Here is a 25,615-nt window from a genome sequence, read left to right as displayed (position 1 = left end):
ATATTTCTGACACTCCACTTTGCAGGAATTCTGTCTTCTTGCAATTTCTCTTTACTCCCTAAAGATCTCTGGGAACTAAAGTACTTCTCTATAAACTGCTATTACTGCTAAATCAATCTGTTCATTTTGCAGAAAAGCATTTACTATTTAGTAATTTGACTGGATACCCATAAAACTTTTGTTATAACAATCCTGCCTTTGTAGGAAACATAAGTGACAAGTTGGAAATACAAGTATTTCTAATTTTCTAGATAATTAGTAGGCCCCAACTCAGTGGGATTCTCTGCAAGAAATTCAAAATTTTTATCAGTGCATATTTTATTGGAAGAGAAATGTGCAGCCTGGTTGGATCAGGCTGGAAATGGTGACACCACTTGCTGAAATATCCTTGGTATTCTGTGTAACCAAATTTAAATATTTGTATCTGGACATGCAAAATCGCTTCATCAAAAATAAGATTGGAAATATTTGAAGTTCTGTTTACCAATAATGACTGTACATTGGAATAACCTGGGATGCTTTGAAAACTGATGCTCACAACATCGCTCTAGAGATTCCGATGTTATTGTTCTTGATATGGCATGGATATGCAGACTTCTAAGTCCTTCCCCATTCCATAGGATTCTAGTGGGTAGCCAATGTTGAGATCTATCATCTTGTTGGCCTCTTCTCAAACAGTCATACAGAGGGGAATGGGTCTGTGAGATTGTCAGAAGGCAAATCAGATAACACCCCAAGAGAACAAATTCAGTAGATGGGAGATGACTTTAAGAAGTTGGCTAACCAAGCCTAAATACCACTGTGATGATGACAGAAAACTTTTGAGCCATACTCTGGAACACTTTCTAGCATATCATTTCTAAAAAACACATTGACTGGCAATACTAACACATATTCAGCGTTATATAATTGGCAATTCATATGTAAGGAATTCAAGCATACTTGAAAAAGATGATAAAAAGTTATGTGTATAGAGATGTATTAGTCAATTTTCCTATTGTTGGGGGAAAAATACCCACCACTCTCAATGTAGAGGAAAAGAGATGTATTTTGGCTTACAATTTTCAGAGGATTCAGTCCATGGTGAAATGTCTCCAAGACAGAAATGGCATGGTGAGAGGACATGCAAAAAGACAGAATGCTGCTCACCCTATTGCAGCCAGGAAGCAAGGGAGAGTCTGGAGGAACCAGGGACAAGAATACACCATTCCAGGCCACTCTCCAGTGACCCACATCCAACAGCACATCCTGTTACTGAATCCACTGATGAGATAGAACCCGTATGTTCAATCATTTTCCCAACACTTGAGACTTTTAGAGGACATCTTAGGTCCAAAGTAGAACAAGGCCTGAGACTTCTAAAGTAGCAACAAATGAGGAGAGGACTGCTCCTCACTTTTTTCTGTGGCCTTAGGCAAGTTACCCAATCTTTCTGGTCCCTAGACACTTCAACTCTAAACTGAAAGGTTTGGAAGATTAATCTTGGGTCCGATGCTGCAGTTCTTACTGATTCTTAGTAGTGAATTTTTTTTTTCTTTTGGAAAAAAGAATTCTTACAGAATTCAATCAATTCCTACAGAAACTTATAGCAGGGGTCTTGATAAATTCATTAAAACAGAGCCAGCAAGTATGACTCTGGACAACCTCACCGGCACCTTGTTCGGAAAGCAGGCACTCAGGCCCTGGCACAGATTCCCTGAATCTTTGGGAGCAAGACTCAGTAATATGTTGTAACCAGCCCTCAGAGAAATTCTGAGCATTCTCAAATTTGAGCACCACTCTTCTAAAAATACAATTGGGGAAAAAAGTTGAGCACTGCACTTTTACCTGTGGTAAAGAGGAAAATATTTGCTAAATATATGACATTTTAACACTGGTTAGAAAGAAATAAGGCTATAGATATGTTGGGGAGCTGATTCAAATTGAAGGGAAATATATTTTTAAAATGTCCTGAAATCAAGAGCCTAGCTATACAAGGTATGGTCTCTTGACATCAGTATCCCTGGATAATTTCTGAGAATTGTAGGATCTTTGTCCCTTCCTCAAGCCTGTATTTTTGTTTGCTTGTTTATCTAAATCCTTCCCTAATTCACTGGCAGGTTAATATTTAATGAGCATTGCATTAGATAATAATATTGAGGTGATCACATCAGCTTTCCTTTAGTTTCATTATATGTACCTGTGGGTAATCCAGTCCACTGTGCACATATAATCTAATCTGACAATTTGTTCTGTACTTATTAGAATTTAATAATCTAAATAATTACCAGCTGTTGTCTTATTATATTTTGTCTGAGGACTTTAAGATTCTGAAAATTGTTAAGTTCTTTCAATTTTTTTTTCTGTTTTGAAAACTTCATCTCAGTCTGACTCTATGGTACTTGAACAGATTTTAGCATAAGTTTTCTCTGATTTTTGTTTTTCTTTCAGTTTGATTGATGTCTGGCATACTTCTTGAAAATGGAGGCTGGGTGGAGTATTGGCAGGCTGTCTTCTGAGTTGTTTGTTTTTTGTTTGTTTGTTTTGTTTGGTACCAGGGATTGAACTTGGGCCCTTGTGAGGCAGGAGGCAGAACCACTGAACCAAATCCCCAGCCGTATTGGTTTGTTTGTTTTCATTCTTGGCTGCATCGATGGATCTATATGTTACAATATAATAAAATTAGAAGACTAACAGTAAAATGCAACAAATAGATTAATATTAAGTTGCAAACTTTCCTTTTCAAAGCAAAGATTCTTTAATATATTAATTCAAGCATTAGAACCTTCTAAATTAATAGTGCAGAAGACCTAGCTCTATGCACTGATGACCTTAAGGAGGCATAGGCAATCTAAAATTTCACAGTGGGAGCGGGACAGACTTTTAATAAATAAGAGGATAATGGATCACAGCATGCTATTTGAATATTGTTATATGGCAGCTTTGAAAAGTACTTTATCCCTTGGATTTCTAGTCACAGAATTTTTCAGACGTCTCTACAAAATGAATTCTGAACAAAATTTACTGGCTGTAACATCTGAGAAGAAAAGGACAACATTAAAATGACTCAGTGTTTCATTGAACATATGTCAAATGTGACATTCCATCAGCTATGTTGTTGATCGCAACATTATGTCATTTTATAGCTTAAATCATCCCGTGGTTTGCGGTTTACATATAAACTACATTTACTGTGGGTGCCAACCAAATCTCAGAATTATGCCCACTAATTCTGATTGGTCAACTCTCGGTGTTCTGTCCATCCTGGACTCAGGGTGTTTCATGCTATCTGTGGCAAGCCATGGTCCAGGTCATATGTTTCCTTTCTGGAGCTGGTAGGATGAGAACCTCAGCAAATGAGAGGAGGAAAGGGAGGATTTCAAAAAGAACACAAGGGAACTCATTTAAAAAATGGGGACTGGAGTTAAGACGAACACCCACCAGGAGCATCCCCTGCTTTAGAGGTATAAAAACTCAGTCCAGACCAACCTTACTCCTCTTAGAGAACCTAAGTGTATGCAAATCTAATGCATTTTTAATGAGAATTCACTGGGACCCTGCTTTGCCAGGCTTTTTCAGCAGTGCATTCACGACCCTGATCCTTACTTGTGCATATCTCCTTTGAACCCTGACGTGCACCTGTCCAAAATGCTCTGCTTGTCTTAGCTTGTGCACAAGGTGGAAAAGTGTACTGAATTTGCTCACATAGCCTCTCTGGAGATGGAACAATGCAGTCAATTCAGTCCCTAGTCATCTAAAAATGAAGCTTATTCCTCATACTTCAGGCTACATTTACCAAGTCTCATGGGAAGTTTTTCTTTAAACAAGTCTACAGTACTTATTTCAGGCTTGACAAAGTTGGTTACTTATTAACAGAGAAGGGAGGATACATTTAAAATCCATGTGTTGTGAACAACTGAAAACCTACGAATAATACCTGGACAGTAGATCTTCCTTGGTCAGTCGTGGGAGAAAACTGGGCTGTGAACTCCAATAGTTAAGGGGCAGGGAATATTCTTGGGTCAGGAATAGACAGCATACCCAGGTTTAACCAAGCAGTGTAAACAGGCTCATTTCTGAGACCTAATTGAGATACCCAGGAACTAGTCTTTCTTGTGCTAGGGGGTGCTCCTGTTGGTATATGAGCCCAAAGCTGTCAACCACAGGGATGGTCTGTTATATAAGCATGTGTTGCCGTTCCTTGATAGTGAGCAAGGACTGTGTGACCCTGAAAATTTCAGTCAAATTAGAAGAGAGTCAACTTCCACCATAGATTGCTGAATTAAAATTGAAGAGCTCTAGAACTTCTTTAGGGACCATGACAAGAACATTTTATTAATAAACTGGCTTTTATATCAACAGAGATCAAGGCAAAGAAAAGAAATCCTTCAGAGTGTTTCAAGCAGAAAGTTGTCAGTGCTGTAGCAACGTCCTCTGAACCTGGAACACTAAAATCTCAATCAGGCAGAGGCGTAGTAGAGCAGAAATGTGGCCACTGTCCTTCAGATATTTATGTCCTTTTAATTAGTAGAACCCAGATGCAAAGGAGTCATAGAAATATAGTGTTTAACTTCTGGCCTTGCTAACCAAAGAAAGAGTGGAGCAGAGTTATATGGAGGCAATCTACAGGATCCATTCTCATTTTTTAAAACAGGCTTCCCTAGAATTTTAGTAATGAAGTCTCTTTTTGTTGAAGAGAAGCTACTTGTCTATGACATTGAAATCATACTAAGATTCAAACTCACTAAAAAGGAATTGCACGTTTTCACTTTAAAATTGTAAAATTGTATTTATAAACTTACAGACAGTAAAATACCCATTGTCAGTGTAAGTTACATAAATTTTGAAAAGTGCACTGCATTGTGTACTGGCATACTTAGGATACAGAATAGTTCCATTACTCCTAAAAATGCCTGTCTACTGCTTCTTTGTATTCAAGCCCTCTCCCTATCTGTGCCCCCTGGTAACCACTGATCTGTTCTCTGTCACTGCTAGCACCACTTTTTCCAGATTGTCATACAAAGGAATTACGCAGTATTTATTGTCTGACATTAGTATAAAGCACTTGAATTTCATCTGTTATATGTACAGATAATTCTTATCTTTTTATTACTGAACAACATGTCATTGTATGTGTCTGCCATTCGTTACTTGCATTTTGAGAATATCACATATTTCCTTCTATTGGAAGTCTCCATTTTTAATTTTTTTACTTTTTTCTGTGCTGGGGATTGAACTCAAGATCTCACACATGTGATGCAAGTGTTTTACCACTGAGCTACCCCCCCAGCTCTTCCATATATATATATATTTTTAAATACATGGATTTTATGAACACAACTTTGTCTCCTGCTCATGATTTAAAACAAAACCAAGCCAAAAAAAAAAAGAAGCTAAGTGTCTTCCCTTTCCTGGGTGACTTCAAGCTAAGTATTCTTTACTGATATTGATAAGGTTTTTAGTCTAATTATGACTCTTGAATAGAAGCAGGATAATTAGACAAATCTCAAAGGATGGATCTCTTTCCATCCTGATATTTAGACCAGGTGTGCTACCTGGAGTGTAATAAGTGACTGTGTATACTAACCCAATGAGTTTTCCAAAAGACCGAAATACTTTCTAAATGAATTTTTGTTGATTAGTTTCAAACTAGAACTGAAAGGCCAGAGAAGGCCACCTCAATTTTCATTTGAAAATATGGAATCATTTTTTAGTCCTATTCACAGAAAAAGCCTTTCCTCTAGACAAATTTCAGCATATTTTGATGATTCATTGTAGAAATTGGATTATCCTTTAAAGTAGGAAGAAACACTATTAGCCAACAGCTAAGAAAAAAGTTACATCATCCAACCTCCAGTTCCTAAAGGCTGCCTTGGGCAGGATGTAATTATCCAACTTTGGATCCCTCCAGCCCTGAAAGATTAGCTTCTGTCTCTTTTCTGAAGTTTTTGTGATTGTTCATTTTCTTGTGTTCCTTGGTTGTCTACTCTAAATCTTATTTGAAAGCAGTACCCTGACAGGCATGCTGAACTGTCAGGGATAAAGGAACTAAGAAGTTTGTTTCTGCTTCTTTTACCCTAGACATCCTGAGTACTACATTTTTTTAATCTCCCAACCTTATCAGGTGACTAGTATTATTATCAATATGTAGCAGTCAAGGAAACTGAGATTGAAAGAAGTTAAGTTCCTTCCAAAGATCAGCAAATTTCTTCCAGAAGGTTTGAGTCTGGTGCTGTCGGGTAACAAATTTGTGCTTAAACACTAACCAGAGCTTTTCCTTTGCATTTATGCTTGGTGACATTCAGGAGACACTGACTTCTGTCAGTGCTATTTTACATACATATAATTATGTACATCGATAATTAAGTGCTCCTAAAATTAAGACAATACCTGCTTATCCACATTACTTACCTCCATAAACTGTTCCAGAACAATGTGCATCATGGGTCAATAGCACCTCCTGCATAAAATGCTTTGTGGACCAGTGGGATTGTTACTCAGAAACACTGAGCTTCTGCCAAGAAGAGTCACCCAAATGGCAAATGCAGTGGAATTCTTTGTAACACTTGAACCTGAAGTCAGAAGTCACATTGAACATTCAGGATAACTTCATTACCTGGGGCTTTTTAGAGGGTGGGCTTATTGGATTTTGGAAGGACATGATTTGACATGATGTCTTCCAGCCTTCCTAACACAGAACTTCATTGCAATGAGGTTCTGCTGTATCATTTGAAAATAATTTGATAAGTTAAATCAGATTAAGGTCCTGTTCCTAAAACCTTGCAACAAGTACCTGAATAGACATTTTAAAATGTTTTACCAACAAGAATACTGGCTAGTAGTCAGACATCCATGATGCAGCTTTACTAACACTTGACCTCCTGTCATCGTCATCAGAGTGGTTGCCAGTCTCTATCTTAAACTATCAAATGTCTGGATCTATCCCCCATCACCTCTCTTTTTACTAACTAACCCAACACTGCACTGAATGCAAGCCTGGACAGCTCAGTTTTAGCACTTTCAAAACATATTTCATTGTGGTAAGTCATGTACTCGTTAGGACCATTTGTGCAAAGCAAATGAGCTGTAGGAGCTCTCATTTGGGTGTCATTAATTAAATTGGTTTTGAGTGTGTTCTCCTGCAAATGAGTGACAAATTTTTTAGTCAGTCTACTCTTAAAGTAAGAAGATGGTCTTGGTGACATCAGGTGAGATAACTTGTTCCTTGGTTGAATGGAAAGGTCTTTATATTTCGTTCAGTGTTAGTAATGACCTTGACTTACCTATAAACTTCTGATTAAACTAATTATTTTTTTCTTTTCATTTTTTACTCTCTTGCATACCTCATATAGTGTTGGATACACAGTAAGTATTTTCTGTATTTTGTTTTCAGAACAAGGAGAAAATTCAGAAAGCTGGAAATCTTTGGTTGATTTTAATCATTAGTATGCATTTGATTTTTAAAAATGTATTAAACATTGCATGTGTAAGCTGTGTACTTGAACATAATTCCAAGAATCATCCAGGAGTAATAATGATGTACCTACTTTTGCAAAGCATTTAATCAAGGACAAGAACCCTACAAAATGAGTGTAGAATAATGCCACTACTCCTTTTATTATTACTCCTGCCTGACATTTATTGAGCAATGACTAAACGTCAGACTTTCTTCTTGGTTATTTGTACATCAATTCTTTTATTTCTCAAAGTAAACCTTTTGAAATGAGCACTGTGATTATTCTCATTTTACAAATGTGGAAACTGAAACACAGAAGTTGAGTCACTTGTTGAAAATCACACAGCCCTAAAAGATTTCCCTGGCATTTGAAACCAGGCAGTGGACTATAGAGGTCCTCATTTTATATAGTGGTCTCCTGGTTAGACAGGAGAAATGGGATCACAAGTTAGCCCCACACTCTGAGTTATTGGTTTGAGATGGCTTCTCTGAGTTAATGGTATCTGTGCGAAGTCATAGATGATTTGTAGCAATTAGTCAAGTAAAGAAAGCAGAAGACAAGGGTGTAAGAATGTTCTCTGGATGGAACACCATACACACAAATAGTCATTGTGTTTGTAGTGGGAGGGAGAGAGGAGAGAAGAGAGGGAGATAGGAAGGAAGGAGATTGGGTAGGATGATAAGTGTGATGCTGGAGCCATATTAGGTAAGTCTTGGTTAACCTGTGTTACTAAATGTGGGTTTTTATCTTGTGGATGATGGTGAGCCAGTGCAGAACTTTATCATGTGTGTGACAAAACCTACATTTTTAGAAATATTTGTTGAGACCCTGGATAAGATTTGAGGAAAGGGTCAGGAGAAGACTCCAGGATGAAAACTTAACTCAGAGGTGATACAAACTCAACCCAGGGTGGGGTGAAAACCAGGCAAATTCCAGGAATCTAGGGGATACGAGGGGGAGCGCTTCTTAAGAGATTGGGCGCATGGGAGAGTGAAATGAGGGGAGTCCCATTTAGAATATTTTGAGGAACAAAATTCTAATTTCATAATTTCTGCTGCTTTAGGCCAACATTTTATTATTCTTACAGTTTATTTCTTTGTGGAAAGGAAACAGCAAAACAAATGTTAGAGGAACAGGTATACATGTTTTCTGTGGAGTCCTGGTCCACTTGACTTTCTTTTGTAATGCTGTACTTTCTTGAGGGGATGCTACTTGTGCTGTCAGAGACTTTAAGTAAACTTTTCATGCATGTAGACTCTTAAGAATAGCAGTGCTAATCCCTCTAATTTGCCATCAAAAAGAGAGTGAAACACAAAAACAGGACTAAAGAAATTTTGCTAGTCTTCTTTAGCATAAAGGATGCAATACTCCTGAGCTGTTAACACTGACTAGGACTTTTACCTCCCACATAACCGTATTCTGACCTTATTCTACCTATAGAAATAAGCACAATTTTGAAATGGGAAGTATATGTGAACCCTCAGGTGTATGACTGGGAGCAGCAAAAGCTATTTCTGCTGCTCTTGGGTAACACGTATTTATAATGGAAAGTTCTATCTTTAAACATACCAGAGTGTTCAAGAAGAAACTTTATTCTGTCCTTTGAGAACCAGGCCTTGTGTTTTTCCTCTGCTCTTTGATGGAATACTGGTCAACAGAAATTGTGCTGCTTTTTAGGGCTTCTGTCTTTACTGATAGATTTTATCTGTGGTGTCAAGGAGCAAATAAATAGATCCTGTAAACATGTCTCATTATATTATGGTTTTGTGTTCTCCAGACGATCCAAGTTTTCACAGGACAAAATTTCTGCCTCATTTAAAACTTTACAAAGTCTGATCCCTTTCCTCTTTCCCCCTTTTAATTGTGTAATGTTTATTCACTCAAGTGTAAGAAAGATATAATCGTACGTAATGATGCTTGAAGAAATTCACTTTGGAACTCTTAATGTAACAAAGGCTTTCTAGAATATACTACATGGGAGAAAACACTGGTTTTTATATGTACACAAATGATGATTTATATTTCTTATGGAACAGCATTTTGGGTGGGGAAGAAACAGGTGATATATTATTAAATGAGAAGCTATTGATGTGAGAGCCATAAAATAGAGGGAAGAATGTGGCATGCTTGCTGCTGATACTCTTTACCTCATGACCTTCCCAAAAGGTAAGCAGTGATAGGATCCTTTTCGCCATACACAAAGAAAGTGAGATAGGGAATTTTAAATGTACCTGTTAAATATGGAACCAGGAAAAGCTGGCAGTGAATTTGGACCTAACTATTTTGATTTGCAAGTTTATAAGGATGCCTACAGGGCTGTTTCAGACGAGAGTGCAGTAGGAAGGCAGAGAGGATAATGGAGAAAAGGAAAGAGAGGAAAAATGTTGCATGAGTAAATTAGCTGCTGACCAATGAGGGCCATATATGACCCAGTGTGGTTCAAGCTTATTTTTTCCCCATCTAAATATATGGGGCAAGTGTAGGAGTTGGTAGGCCTGCCAGCTGTTTTCCTCTAATGAGGAAACTAGGCTAATGACAGCTTGGTCTTCTTGAACATGTTGCTTCCAAGTTTAACTGGAGATGATGACCTCAAGCTGAAAGGAGTAAATCACCAAGAGGAAGGAATGTGTTGGGGAGAATTTTCTCGGCCATGCCTACATGGACACAAATTACTTCCAGTCACATTTCATAGGGCAGCGCTCAGATGTAGGCCTCAGAAGCGGGGAGTAATACATGGACTTAGCTGAACTGTCAAGAAACAATAATCATGAGTCCCCATTAGAATCATATCTCTGTGTATGTATTTATATTTTATTCTGTTATGAGAGATGGATGATTATCTCATTCTACAAAGCAAAGAGTTGAGATCTAAAGATTTGCCCAAGATCATGTAGTTGGTAGGGTGGTAGAGCCCAAACTCCAGTCAGTTCTGTTTCATTCCTCAATCTTGCTCTTTATTCCTGTCCTTCTATACACATTTTTTCAACCCCTAGCTCACTGCCATAGTCTATCTAGTCTTTTAATAAGAAGCAGTCCTATAAAATAAGAGTCAAACACCAATTAATTCCATTCTACTCACAATATGGCCAATGGACTGGAAGTCTTCAGCTCACCAGTGGGCATGTTAGAAATACACCAACTTCCATCCCCCACCCAGACCTGCTGACTGTAATTTTTACAAGATCCCCTCTTAATCCAATTATGTCATAAGGTCTGACTGGCCCGGCACCAGGCTCCTAGAAGCCAACTTCTCAACCTGATGCTCTGTGTGATGGTCACCTTCATTCCAGACATGAGAAGAAGAGAGAGTTTTCTTTGTGCTGGTCACAGAGATATAACCACTCTAGTAAACTTTCAGGCTTTATGAAGAGTAAACATATTTAACCTAGAAAGGACTACTTAGCAATGTAATATTGAAATATTTCTCAGTTCTTTTTTTTTTAAATGCATGAGCTATTTCCATAGATAAACCAAACAGGCCTGAGAAAAACATAATGAAGAGAGTTGTTGTGATTTGAAGAGACGGATTTGAGTTTTGGAAAAGAGCAGCTTTGTTTCTTTCCCTGAAAACATAAGAATACTGAATTCTTAGCATGTTCATACAGTCTCCCTTTTATAGTATAAAGTTAGGGCAAAACCAAATCAAAGAGACACACTGTCAAAACCATCTGACCTCCAGTTGAAAATTCCCTGTAGTAGACCAATTACCAGCGTATCAGCTGTTAACCTTGCACAATAACTAAAACGGGCAGCTGCTAGTCACAGTCTTAACGGTTACAAGAGTCAAGGAAGGTCTTTCTTCTGGTGCAACCAGATCTCTTGTGAGTCATATGAAGATAATTTGTTTTAGAGCACTATTCACTTTAGAAAGGAGCAGGAAGTGGGAATAATTACCAGAGGGCTCCAAATGTCATGGCAGATGACATGTACTACCTTCCTGTCTCAATGGTATGGAGCCTGAAGCCCCAGCTCAAGGGACACACAGACCAAGCAATACTGTTTTAGAACAAGGTAACTGTACTCTGAAAGTTTTGATCTCTTGATTATTTCACTCTGTGGTTTCCTTAAAATAAACAAATTAAAAACAACACCTCCAATCAAGTGTATAACCCCATGCACCCACGACATGCCTACTGCCTTAGAAGACAACTGTGTGCTAATTTTGTTCAATTAAATGTCATAAGCCACTCAGAATGAATGTTTCCCTCTTGTTTTGTTGGAGAATTGAACACCAAGAAAAGAAAGTTGCTTAAAGTCAGAGCAAATAAAATTCCATCTGCATGGAATCTTGAAATTACAATGCTGTTCTTCAACCTGTGCCAGGTGGGAGGGTGACCTGTTTGCAAGACTATACTACAAGTCAATGACCTACTACAAACTTAAATGCTCTATAAATGAAAGAATGGATTTGCCATTTTTATGCTAGTGTATTTCATTACAGTCCAATTGAAAAAGATTTGGTATTGATGTACCCCGGGCAGGTTTCCAGACAGGATTTGATTTGTAAGAATAGCATCTTATCTAGTATGAGGGTGTACACTGCTTAGGCAGGACATCCAGAAGATAAATTTTCAAGTATTTTTATTCAAGAGATTCACAAAATATCTTTTTATTTATAAAGTTATAATTTAGGTAAATTTAGGGAAAGGGTCACACAAAAGCGTATGTACAGTCATTCACTCGGGACTACCTAGCTGTACTACATGACAGCACTTGCTCACTGCTGGACACTGTGGTCTGCCCTCAGCATGGATGCCTCTAACAGTGCCCTCACAAGTGCTTATCAAGTAGGTATCATCCCAATCTGCTTACAGGTTCAGGACCAGCCTCGGACCTACAGCCAGCAAATCTGAGTGCTAGGCTTCCACTGCTGTCCACTGAAGTCACGGAGTAATCACTGCAAGGACCAGATGGCAGCTGATGTGCGAAATGAACATTATTTTCCTTATGTGTCCTGACTGTCACTAGCTGAAATGCTCACAGGATGCCTATGAAGAAAGATGGCTAATAACTATATGAATCTGTGGGGGAAATTTGGGACATATTTGGTTAGGAAACCTCTGAGGGGAGATTTCAAAGTTAAACGTAGAATTAAATAATTCTTTTGTAAATTCATACACGCGCGCACGCGCGCTTGTGTGTGTGTGTTTTGTCAGCATTCTTTCATCTGTAAGTATTTATTGAGTGCTTCCTATGTGCATGGTATTGTCCAGGGTAGCAAAATCGAATTCACATTTCTGTGCATCTAAAAATTATTTCAGTCTTGAACATGAATTTGAGAATTTATAGTACTTGAAGGAAATGTTCATTGCCTTGAAGAGGAACGTATAAAGTGCTGTGAGATTCAAGGGAAGAGAGAATTAGGAGATTTTGAATGACATGTGATCAAAGAATAAATAAGATTTTAGGATGGGGAATGGCTAGGATGAGAGATTCATTTTAGGCATCAAGGACAATAACAAAAAGAAACAAGAGTCCAGTAACAATAAATTGAGCTAAAATTTGAGAGAAGAAATACAGAGGTACCAACGATTGATTTTATAAACAACTTGTGATGAGTTCATCATAATTTTGATAATCTCTGAAGAAAAGAATGCTTCTAAATCCACATAAAAACCATATAAAATTATATGTGAATCAAAACATCACATCACACCTCATAAATGTGTGCAAATAATACAAGCCAAACAATACTTTTAAAAAAACTTCACAAGCTGCAAAAGAGTCAAAAGGAAAAACTTTTCAAGATGCTGACATCCGGATGAAATGCACAAGTAACATTTGAGTATTTTTTCCTTCAAATCTCTTACATTCGTGTCTATTCCTCTTTTTGAATGGTTGAACCTGTGTACTAAGTTCCATCTTTTTATTTAAAATCATATGACCCACATTTACCCACAGTATGAAAAGCTCTTTAAAAACCGTCGCATCTAATGGCCTTGCCCTGTTCCTATTTCGTGTCTTTGTTATAGTTGGCTCTAGCTCACCTTCGTGTTGCAGGTTTAGAGTGTTTCATGTTTCTGCTGCTACAAAGAGACTGGCTGCTGGCCAGCTTTGTATTTGCGGACGGCATAGCCAAGACACTTTAACAAAGCTGACGTGAGGCGATTGGCTTGTTCATCTGCTAGGAGGTAGAAAGAGCCAAGAGGCTTTTGTATACGCCCCCCCGCCAAAGTCATGGGACTAGAAAAGGGGAATGTGGAGCTTCTAGGGTAAAAAAATAATTAGCAAATTAGGTTATGTTCTCTGAGCAGTCTGATCTGAATGAGCTACTGACCTTCTGGCCCTCAGGAGAGATTCATTGCATTTCGAAGCCCTTTCGTACTTCTTCCACTTCCTGGGGAAGTTTGGATTATTAGTGAAGCACCCGAAAACTGGCTGTTGACATCGGATCGCCCAGTGGAGAAGAGGAGGTGAAGACCTAGCAAAGGGCAAAGATATTCTTCTCCCCCAGTGACCTGAAAGGTGGGATAAGCAACGGCTAAGGGATGATAGAAAGGAAGGAAGGCGGTAAGAGTCCCTGTTTTAATATCAGTGGATTTCTCATCCCCGCTTACGTTGACATCACCATCCAGGAAGACATCCTTCCTGAGAAGAGAAATGACTAGAAAAGTCGTACCTGCGCTGCTTGGATTTTTTGGTGCTGTCCAACATACTTGCTTGTGACTTGTTCCTTGTGTATCCTGAACTGGTGCTGCTTTTCATTCATTCTTGTCTTTAGTTCAGGCTTTCCTTTGAGGCATTTCACTCTGAGAAAGGGTAATGGAATTGTCTGAGGTCCTCTCTGATCATGCTGTGTATCTATCATCAACCCCTGAAGGAGGTGAGGGTCTCAGCAGTGTGGGTCCATGTGCGGAACATGTGTTCCTAATAATGCAGCCTGGGGGCACATTTGTGTTAGGGTTCAGCAAAAGAAGGAGACAGGAAGGAGACTCTTAGCTTAGGACAAAGAAACATCTGCTCCAGGAGATCAAAAGAAAAAAGTTTTAAAAAGTATACCACATTTTACATAATAGAGGCTGTTTTGAACATTTCTCCTATTAAATCATGTTTAAGACATTCTTAGTAACTTCACATTTTTTAAAGACCTGCTACATTTTTTAGAGAAAGCAGGATTTCATAACAGTTCATTTTTCTAAGTCTGGAATGAAGCTGTCTTTGTTCAAATATTGGCTTTACCATTCAGTAGCTTTGTGACTATGAACAAGTGATATAATTCCTTGAAGCCTTAGTCTCTCTGTCTGCAAAACTAATCCAATGAGAATACTTATGAAAAAATAAAATCTTTGTACAGATAAAATGTGAGAGAATATTTTAGAATACAATATTGGAAATTAAACCCTCGAATGTGTCACTATTCATAATCTTCAAAATAGCAAGTGATTTTGTGTATGTAAAAAATATTTAGAATAGTATTTTTCTTGCTATGATTCAGTCTGTAAGACTAGCTATATTAAAATATTTAAAATAATTCATAGTTGATTAGATAAATGTGATAGTATTAAAATCCCCAGACTAGGAAAGTGTCAAACTCATTGAACTGAACTGGGAAGTTAAACAGATACATATATACAACTGAATTCTAAAATGTTTTATTACTGTGTTTATCATATAATATTTTATTACCTAAATTTCCCTGAAGAAAGGTAGGCAATGTTCTTATATTTAGAATGATAGTCTGTAGTTAGTCTGAAACGTGGAGCTGAATGATTTGTAAAATTAAATTGAGAATGATTTAAATTCTAGGTACACTGGAAAATTGTCTATGACTATTCATGTGTTTTGTGGTTATTTAAATATTTTAAATGACATTTACACCTTAATCATATAACTTCTTTTTATTTATTTTTTTAGTACCGGGGAGTGAACTCGGGTCCTTGGGCTGGCAAGGCAGGCAGTGGAACCACTGAGCTAAATCCCCAGCCCAATCATATAACTTCTAATAAATGTTCCATGATTACAGTATTGATCTAGATGTCAATTTTACTAACAGTATCAGGCACCTAAGTTAAATAAAAAGTAAAACATCCAGAAGTGAACAACATAGCCAAGTGCTGTAATGGCTGTTATATATTTCTTGCTATAAAATGCTTTATAAAACCCAGCGGCCCTCACTCAATGTCTTAGTCATTCTCATGCATTCCCATAGTCGTGGCATTACTCATTTTCTTAAGATAATAGAAGCCATAAATAAGAACAATTTGGAGATAAAGAAAACCAAGCCTGCCATCCAGAGGGATCTAGAATAAAATGTAAACACACAGCTCTATCACGTGGCATAGTGACCATCAACTTTTCTTCATTCAATTATTCACTCCTTCCTTAAAATGTTTGGGGTCATTTTTTAAAGTACCAGTCAGTCTGGTAGGAACAAGATTTGGAGAAGCAACTGGAAGAGGTTCAAAGACAAATAAATAAGATATAAATCTTTCTCAGTCAAGTTGCTAACAATAAAGTCAACATTTTTGTGCCCATAATAATTAGTATCATATAAACAAGTGATGTTACACTTTTATGTCCTTGCTTGAAAAAAATCACGGGCAGTTTAATTTTATTTTATTCCCATACTCCTACCCTGACTGCTTTGCTAATTTCCAATTGGTATATCTGTTCTTTCCCTGGATTTCCTTTCTTCTTCCTTAGATCTTTTTACTATTCTTCAATAATGGCATTTATGTAACATAATCAGAATGCCTGCTGACCCACTAGAACCAGGCGGAGAGCTCCCATTTTACTCTTTAATATCTCAACAACTGTATCAGTTAGCTTTTGCTGTGTAACAAACCACACTAAACTTTTGTGGATTTAAAAAGCAATCGTATTTTATTTCTTTTTCCCACTTTTGTGTGTGTGTATTGGTTGATATGAGAGACTTGCGTGGGTCACTGAGGACTGGGTGATCTAGGGTGGCGTGGCTTCACAAATGTATTTGGGGCCTCAGCTGGGGTGGTTGAATTGACTGAGTCTTCTGGCCATGTGGCCTGTCATCTTCCTTAGGCCTTTTAACCCTGGTGGTCTCAGGGCTCCAAAGACGAGCAAGAAGGCCCCAGTGTACTAGTGTTTTTCATGCCTCTTATCAGCATGAGGCCCGAACCCATGTCTGAGATCCATGAAAAGAAACAGTTGCCATGCCCTGATGACAGAAGGTGAGTCGTCACACTGCAAAGAAGCATGAGACAGGTTGAAGAGGGCTTTGTGACCGCTTTGGGTCATGGTCTGCTGTACCAGGGGAAGAGGCAGGAAGTGAGAAGACCCAGAGGGGTGTGTGTGTGTGTGTGTGTGTGTGTGTGTGTGTGTGTGTGTGTTTGTGAGTACACAAAGGAGGATGGTAAGTAAAGCATTCTACACAATTGGGTATTTTACCTGTCTCAAATGACAGTCTTATCTCATTTATTTTCCCTTAACAAAATTCATTCAGGCCTTTGAGAGCTACTCATATTGAGACCCCGTGAATTTCCATCTTTAACACTTCCTGCCTGGGTCTCCCCTTTCGAGGGTTCATCTCTCCTGTCTCTAAGTTATGTTATTTGTGCTGCATGGTCTGTCTGGCTCTACTTACTACTTTGCTGAATTTGAGTTCCTTAGTATGGATTCTGTAACTTGTTCGCTAATGTGTTCTTTTTTTTTTTTTCAATATAAAGACATGTCTTATTACATTAGGAAATCCAATAGAGCATATAATTTTGGTAAAATAAAACATAAACCAACCTACAGATATAAAGAACAATTTTGTGTTTTTGTATAGACTAATGTGTTCTTTAGAGTGTATGGTCGAGCAGGGACACAGTGAAATCATTAATAAGTAATTCCTCGGCAAAGAAGGAGGAGGCTACGTTTAACCCTAATGTTCGAGTCCTTTCCTTTGTATCATATATTGTATTGTTTTACTTAGCTGTGTTTTTGTCAGCACTTCAGCCCCCTGTCATGTACGTGTATGGTTTTCTCTGTGAATTCCTGCATTACAGAACAAGGTGCACAAGAAAGTCTGTGTGGGTGGAGTCCCATGAGGATGGAAAAGAAAGAGGAGATGAAGAGATAGGCCTAAGGCTAGATCATGTGGGCCCTTTGGTCCATTCTATGCACTGGCTTTTGTCCCAAGGAAAACGAGGAATCATGTAAGTAAAGGATAAAATTCTAAAGTACAGAGAGTTCTATGGGCTTGAGAAGAGACTTAGGAAAGGAGGAAGGGTGTATCTCTGTCCCATGTTCGCTTTGTTCTTTTTTCTCCCACATTAAACAGCTCCTCCACCTGGTTTCCTTCCCCGCCACTCCCAAGACTGACTCTGTTAGAAAAGCATCAATATCTACGAAAATACACAATGTTATTCCAGTTTGTACAGAAATGCCTTCTTCCACACAAAATAGATAACTAGATCAAAACAAATAGCTTTTACTGGCAACTCTTACTTTTCCATCAGATGTAATTTTTATAGAATGCATCCCCTATTTATATATTGCTTTTATCGTAAGTTTAATTCTCAAAAAAGATGTCTCTAGAGCAGATCTAGGTAGCTTTGCTTAAGTTGTTTTGGTGAAGCCCAAGGAACTCTATGTTATAAATAAAAAAGTGTGGTAGCTATTTGAATTATAATGGCTTTAATGTCACAGAGCTTTAAGTGGGACAAGCAAAGGAAAAGGCTTTGATTTTTAGCAGAATATAACAGTATACATGAAGGTAGTTTCTTTTTCATAAATTCATTTTCCATGAAAAAAGCCATTAAGAGCTGGTAGCTGTGTGTGTATTCATGTGTGTGTGTGTGTGTGTGTGTGTGTGTGTGTGTAAGGAATTTTTAAAAAATTATTACAAAAGTAACATAATGTAATAAATATAAGCAATTTAGAAAATGTTAGTGTTTTTAAAAATGTAATTAGAAGTTTCATAGTGACATTAGTTTAACCGGGCCAAACTAGACTTATTATGAACATAATTCTTTATTGTCATGATTATTTGGTTATAGCTAATTTACTGGTTTCAAGTGACTAATACTGGTTTGTAGTATGCATTGCTGAGTCAAAGGAAAAAGTGAATTACTTTTTTTTTTAATTTTCTGTGGCCTCTAGTAAGTAAAGCCTGATTCCCATTCCCTTTGGCGTAGGATAGTCCTCCGAGTACTAGATTTCAAAGGAAATCTCGAAGTCCATTTAAGGTGTCTTTTTATAATCAGTTGTATGTTTGGGTACCTGGTCCTTTATTATTGCAGTGTAGACCTGATTTTTTTTTTTTTGTACCAGGGATTGAAGTTGGGCTTTTGCACTTGTGGGGCAGGCAGCAAAACCTCTGAGCCAGAGTCCCAGCCCTGTAGACCTGATTTTTAAGTCCCTCTCTGTCTTTAAAGTAGTTAAATAAATAAATATCACAGAAGACATTTGCCTCTTTATGTCACCCACTAGATAGTTATGGTCAAAAGCCTGAAATTTGTGTGATCAAGCAATATATTTAGTTTTAGATGGCAGGAGAACATTACAGAGTATGTCTTCTAATCTATTTCACAGGCTGGGAAATGCAAGGCTCAAGTAAGCAAGGCTCCACGGAGCTAAGGAGTGGGCAGAGGATCCTACAGTGAGCTTGGCCACAGTCGGGAACAAGCCCAGTGCTTTCCTGCAAAAGTTAGAAAACTCTAGCACTGCTAAAAGAGCCCCAGTGTCGATGAGAAATAAAATAAACACAGAGGAAACTATCTTGTTCTGGGAATATTCAACATACACCATCTCTTCTACCTTGGGAACCTTGTTCAAGGTTACATTATAGAGATACCTGTTTTCAGATGTGGAGACTTGTTTATGGAGTTCACTGCTGGCTTCATAGGATGTGCTTGAATAAGATCTTGAAGTTAATTCTTCCAATTAAGAGTGCATTTTTTGGCACTAAACTGCTTCCATGGCCCCACAGAATTGTGAGATTTCTTGTGTAACTGTGTGCATTGGTGGTTATTGAAATTAGCTTGGAGATTAGGCTATTTGTTTTTCATTTATTTCTTAGTTCTTGAAGATAGATGCTTTCAGTTGAGTAATTTATCAATAATCAAATAGGTTGAAAATAAAATTAACACATTTGGTATAAGTTGCCATTCATGAAACTTCACACCTTCTTTGTGAAAGCTGGACTGAGGAAAGGGTGCCCTAATTTAGCCTTTGAGGAAATTATGACAGGTAAAGTGGAAGAGGCAGATTTAAATGTGGAAGGCACCAATTAGGAAGGATTCTTCGGCTCTCGGTTTTACATCCTTATTATCAATTTCTTTGGGTGTGAAGCCTTCATGTGCTATTGGCAAGAATAATTAAGGTCCAGGCTTTTTATTCCATGTGGCCAAGAAAAGAAATGCAAGTTCCTTGTCCAATTACTTAAGCTTTGAGATGTGACATACTACTTTGCAAAGAAGTAAGAATGCATCTCCAGGTACTGCGTCTTCTTAGAAACATAACCACATAATGCAGTGAGAGCCAAAGTCTTAAATCCTTGTCATTGATGTCACCGGGATTCATAACTTCAGGGGCGGGGAATTCTAGTGAAGTGTTAAAATCTACACAGAAGGAAAAGGTGGGTTTGAGATCTAGCAGAATTGAATTTTCAAGAGTATCTATCTAGATTTTTCTATCCCCTGGGATCTGTGTGTCATCTACCAGGGAAGGCATCTGTGGTCATCTTCTTAGACACCTGGCTGTGGGCCAAGAAACATCTTCAGCCCCTTACCTGGTCTCTACTCTATGAATCAAAGATTGTCCTCTGAATAAGGGTCTATTGAGATTCTGAGTGCTATGTGAACTTCAGGCAGTATCTTTCTTTCACCAGTGAGCATATTTTCTAAAAATTACATTTTTTTGGAAAACCCTCATGATAATAACTTCACACATTACCAAATAACATGCTTCTGTTGTCTGATCATGTCAGATAAACTACACCTTTCCTCTAATATATGGCTTAGAAAACATAGCAGACACATTGGACCCAGGGCCCTCCACCCTAGTGACTTCTCTATTTAAATCATCATTCAACTCCTCTATGAGAATACAGGAGAGATTGGGAAGATAACTAAAGTTATTATTAGCACTTGAATTAGAATTTGTCTGAAGACTATTAGTTTATTTTGAAAACATGCTGAGATCTTAACCATGTTTCTGCCTTGATTGCTTTGTGAAATGAAAGTGCCAACACAAAGTGAACTGTTTGGAAAATCTGCCTCCTGATTGTAAAGTATATTTAAAGCTAATCTTGGGGAACTAATATGCAATGACACTGTTTTCCTGATTTTATTTTTATGAGCCACAGTTTTATCTCCCACTGCTTATCTGATTTGGAAATGGTTATAATATTTGGAGAAAGTTAATATTGAATCATGCCAAAACCTTAATAAGCTTAGTCTTGAACTAATATTTCAGGGTCATAGGGGATTGCTGTATGCTAAGATAGATTTTAATATTATAGAAATGCAAGAGTGACCTTTCCATAGAACTTTAATAAAATTACTTTGAAAATAAACTGCTGGATAGATGGGAACATTCTTGAACGAGAGTATACGTGATTTATCTGCATCTTTTGCTTTATCATATGTCTCATTTCTTCAGAGCTCTTGTGTTTTTATTTCTCTGAAGCCAAATGGCAGTGATTTCCATATTTTTTAAACAAGAGAACAGGCAGCAGTTTTCCAAAGATCTATTTTCCTAAAGCATAACTTCATTGGATCGCTGCTATTGTGGCTGTGGCCTTTATAATTCTAATAGCTTCCAAGTTGTTAAAAAAGAGGTAACAGGATAAAACAATGTCACAGGCAAGTTTCAGGTATTTCATTTTAAAATACCATTTTAGGAAGGGGGAAGCGTGAGGCAGCTGTGCAGCCGCAGAGCTGTGTTTAATGGATTATGACGAGTGTTAACTCAGAATACCATATCCAGTTTATAAAATAAAATGATGACTGTTTGGCAAACCAACAGCAACTTCCCCAAATTAACATTGTTGGCCAGTATCCTGAAATTTAAATTCATTGTTTCCCAGAGACTGGCAACAGATGACCAAAAATGACCAAAATCTGAAGCTCATAGCTTTGCTTTTATATTTGTTGTCAGTTCTAGTTGAGGCTGGAAACAAGCCTTAGAAGTGCAGTCAGTGTGAATCACTGTTTTCTCAACTGCCCTTTGTGGTCTCCTTGGTGCCTTGACTGGGTCAAAAGTCCTTTTCAAGTTCACAAAACAAGAAGATGGTGGCTGTTTAAGAGTATAAAGTTGGGATGGGGATTTAGCTCAGTGGTTCCAGCGCCTGCCTCACAAGTGCAAGGACCTGAGTTCCATCCCTGGTACCAAAAAAAAAAAAAAAAAAAAAAAAAAAAAGAGTATAAAGTTGTCCTTTTTATCAGGTCCAAGATGGTAACAAATGAAAATTTAGGTATTTCCCTACCAATAGGTTATTGTGCATCTATTTACCACTTAAACTGTAATCAACATTCTTTACAGAATGAGCACTAAAACACGTTGCATTGCATATTTGCAGTGAGGGAATGTTTAGATGTGGCTTCAGAGGAATATGGAAAGAGACTAATAATGTCTAAGTGACAGGCACCTTTATTTTCTGGAAAGACATTAGTGAGGCATTTAAACCTATTCCTCAACCAGCAAAGAAATCCCTCAGTGACGTCCAGGAATGGAGGAACATCAAAATCCTTAAATGATTTGAAGGATCTGCTCTGTAAAACAGCATACTTTGTTGTAAAAATAATTCTTATTTTCTTGGTATTCAGTAAGATCTCAATTCCAGAGCCCATTTGTCTTTGGTATGAGCTGAAGAACTCCCACTAGGCCCCATGTCTTAAAACTGCCACCATCTCCTAAAACATTGGGGAACCAAGCCTTTCATACACAGATCTTTGGGGACATTTATCCAAACCATAGCAACATCCATGGAGACCTTTGTATCTCTCACTTGTACATGGGTCTTTTCAGTTGTTTCTGTTCTGCCAAGCAGCCTCATTGGAGCAGCAGGCTCATTCGTGGACATATCTGGGTCTAAAGTCCGGGAAGGAGCATTGGTGGAGGTGTCTCAGGAAGCTGCTGAAGATGAGACAATAATTACCATTCCACTGTCATGGAAGGGGAAATACTAAGAGCAAAACAGACAAGGGACAGGAGGTGGGAGGACAGCCTCAGGTGGAATGAGGATCCAGAGGATTAACTGAAGGTGAGAGTTACATTCCACAGTGGTTACGAAAGATTGAAACCAAGGTAAGGGTAGAATTTAAGGACTAAATGTTCTAGCTGCTTATAAAAACATATAGAACAGAATATGTGTGGTAGATTCCATAATTTAAGATATTTGTAGCACATCAGTAGTTAAAAAAATAGTGACATCAAAAGCAACTTTTTAAAAAAAGAGATTTGGCCAGGCACAGTGGTATGTTCCTGCCGTATAAATCTACCAATGAGGGAGGCTGAGGCAGAAGGATAGAAATTTTGCCTAGACAACTTAGCAAAACTGTATCTCAAGATAAAAAAGGTCTTTGGGTATGTAGCTCTTTTTAAATGACCTAGGTTCAATCCCTAGTACAAAAAAAGGAAAGTGAAAAAAAAAAAAGAATGAATGTAAGGAAGGAAAGAAGGAAGAGAAAGAGAGAAAAATAAATTTGACTACGGAAGAATGTGACATAGGCAAAATATGCCTTAATGATGTCTTCTACTCTTTAAAATTTCAGTACACAACAATGAGATTTGTAAGTACACAGAAATGTTCTGTCCACAAAATCTGATTTTCCTACCCTTAAATATCATCTCCTTTCTCCTTGGGGGTTGGTTTCAAGTAGAACAGAATAAAAATACATATAATGGCTTAGTCATACTTGTAATTTTATCAGTGTTAAATATAAATGGCTATATTGTGTTAAAATGTCCACTACAGATACTCCAAAAATGGTATTATAGGCCAAATAATGTCAGGAACAAATGGCTAGATCCTGATTATTTTTTGGCAAAACAAACATTCTCTATCACTTTTAAATACTCTGAAAATAAAGCAAAGAATAAAAGACAGTGTTTTTTTTTTTTTAGTGAACAGTTATTTTATGAGGTCATTTAAGAAATACAAAGAACTTCCTTTTTCTTTGGGATAACATAAACTTTTCTGATTTTGATGGTAAGGTTATTCTGAGATAATTTTGAGGTTGGACACAGGAAAGTGATAGTAATAGGGGCATTTCCTTTATTGAAGCATTATTTAGTTTTGGTTTAATTACACCTCATTAAAACACCTTCAGTACAGTCACAGGAAAAGATAACTTTCCCTGGTTTTGGTTGGAGGCCAGATCTTCAGATTATTCTACTGCATTTAAGGAACTGAGAATTGCAGTCATACAGTGAAAGTGTGGATTCACTCTCTGATTTAAACTGTAGTTATAACAGATTTGAGAGCCTATAAGCTTTTTGAACTTTACTTTCCACATTTTGCTTGACAACAGGTAAAACATGGCATCCTTATTGGATGTCTGCGTAGGGATTACTCTGAGAAGGGTGGTGGCTCACTGGTCAGCGCCTCTAGCGTGAGCCTTTAGAACCCCTAAGTGGTGCTTCTTCCTCAGAACTGCGGGAAAGCCACTTCTCTTGCCTAATGAATTGCCATCCTTCTAGTCTGCCAGTCACGCTGTTGAGTTCCTTTTGGAGTGTCTTAGAAACATGCCTGCTGTCTTGCATCATTTTAGGGTACACTAGGTCAAACTTTTTTCCCCTCCCAGGGAAAAAAATAATTGTTTGCAGACACAGGACCAAAGAAATTCTTAGCAATGTGGCTTATTAGTACTGACACTTGGGGAAGCCAAGCACTTGCCTAACAAGGGGCAGGAAGTTCAGTCAAAGACTTTCAGTTTTGCTCTTTTTTTCCCATCCTGGCTTGAATGACAAGTTAGAGACATTCGCTAAAATAACATAGGATGTGAACTGTTGAGACTCCCTTGGCTTGGCTTTGGATTCTGTGACCCCTGATATCCTTCCCATTGCCTCCGGGCCTTGTTAGCATGAGGGCTGTTTTTCAGTTTCTATATAAGCCATGGAAGCAAACACACTTTGAAACAATCCAAGGAAAGCACACATCGTATGAAAGCTTCAATTATTTGAAAGTTGTTGACCTTACAAGCACTGGGAAAGAGGTTGGCGTCTTGAAAGTGTGCTTTGATACCGAAGAGTTGTTCTAGAAATGCTACCATGGCATTTCTCTGTTGTTTCCTCTTCAATACACAATAGCAGCACAGTGTTGACCATCTGATTTGGACCTGCCTCCTTGGGGCTTTCATTTCTGAAATAAAATATACTTCAGAAAGGATGTACATGGTCCTCAAATAACATGTGCATTTATAGACCACAGCGCATTAATATTATTGTCCAAATAATGTTTAATCAAAGTAATCTAAGCCAGAAAAGATCAGAAAAATGACTATTGTCTGTAGTTTACAGACAAGGACCCTAAGGATCAAAGAGGTTAAGGGGGTTCCTCAAAGTCACACAGCTAGTTAGGACAGAGATGGGACTGGAATTCAGGTAGTCTATCTCCAGGGGTCCCTTTGTTTCCATTCAGGGAGGCTGAACAGATCATACTGATTTAATATTAATTGTGGAAACAGTGTAATGTATAATTAAAATGAGACTTTTTTTTTAAAGAAGAAAGTATAGCCAAATTACTTATAGAGTCACAAAATGTTTACCTTTCTAATTTACTTTTCTAATGTCACATTAGTCCAGCTCAAACTATGTGAAAATGGGTTCTGTGGGTCTTAGTGAAATGGACTCGGCTTCAGTTGCCTGCTGGTTAACAGGCAAAGCCAGACGCCTAGTTTTCACGTGGACCCTCAAGGAGGAGTGGAGGAGTGGACCCTTCTCTCCCTGTTGGTTTCTATATGAGCTCTTTTGCAGGACCTAGAAATTAAATTAAAATATGACTGATTAACAAGAAAAACACATACAAGTTTTAACAGTTTAAGAGGTACATCAGGATCTTCACAAGAGAGTGAAGGCAGAAGAAATGACCAGGCAAGATACTTTTATACCTTTTAGACAACGAACAATAAAGTTTTGAATGGATGACAGGATAAATGAATTTCTGGACTAGGGAAATTAATTCTAAGTGTGTCACTAAAAGATACGTGAGGCAGGGTGTAAACGCTAGTGGAAAATAAAAGTTATTCTGCTGAGTTAATTTATTCAGGTTCATT

The 25,615-nt window shown here is 37.8% G+C and overlaps 1 protein-coding gene across 6 annotated transcripts in view; it reads left to right on the top strand.

Moving 5' to 3' along the window:
- The window catches only part of Plcb4 (phospholipase C beta 4), a 289,629-nt gene that overhangs the window by 90,129 nt on the left and 173,885 nt on the right, over positions 1-25,615 (top strand). Inside the window, exon 3 of one of the 6 annotated variants that reach the window (XM_033761181.1) lies at positions 7,332-7,344. The exons of the other annotated variants lie outside the window; for them this stretch is intronic. The gene's annotated coding sequence lies outside the window, so the exon portion shown is untranslated. The remainder of the gene's footprint in view (positions 1-7,331; positions 7,345-25,615) is intronic. 6 annotated transcript variants of the gene reach the window in all.

Source organism: Fukomys damarensis, unplaced genomic scaffold, assembly GCF_012274545.1.
Source record: "Fukomys damarensis isolate Sample0158 unplaced genomic scaffold, DMR_v1.0_HiC HiC_scaffold_7, whole genome shotgun sequence".
Lineage (NCBI taxonomy): Eukaryota > Metazoa > Chordata > Mammalia > Rodentia > Bathyergidae > Fukomys > Fukomys damarensis.
This window is presented reverse-complemented; position numbering and strand designations above follow the sequence as displayed.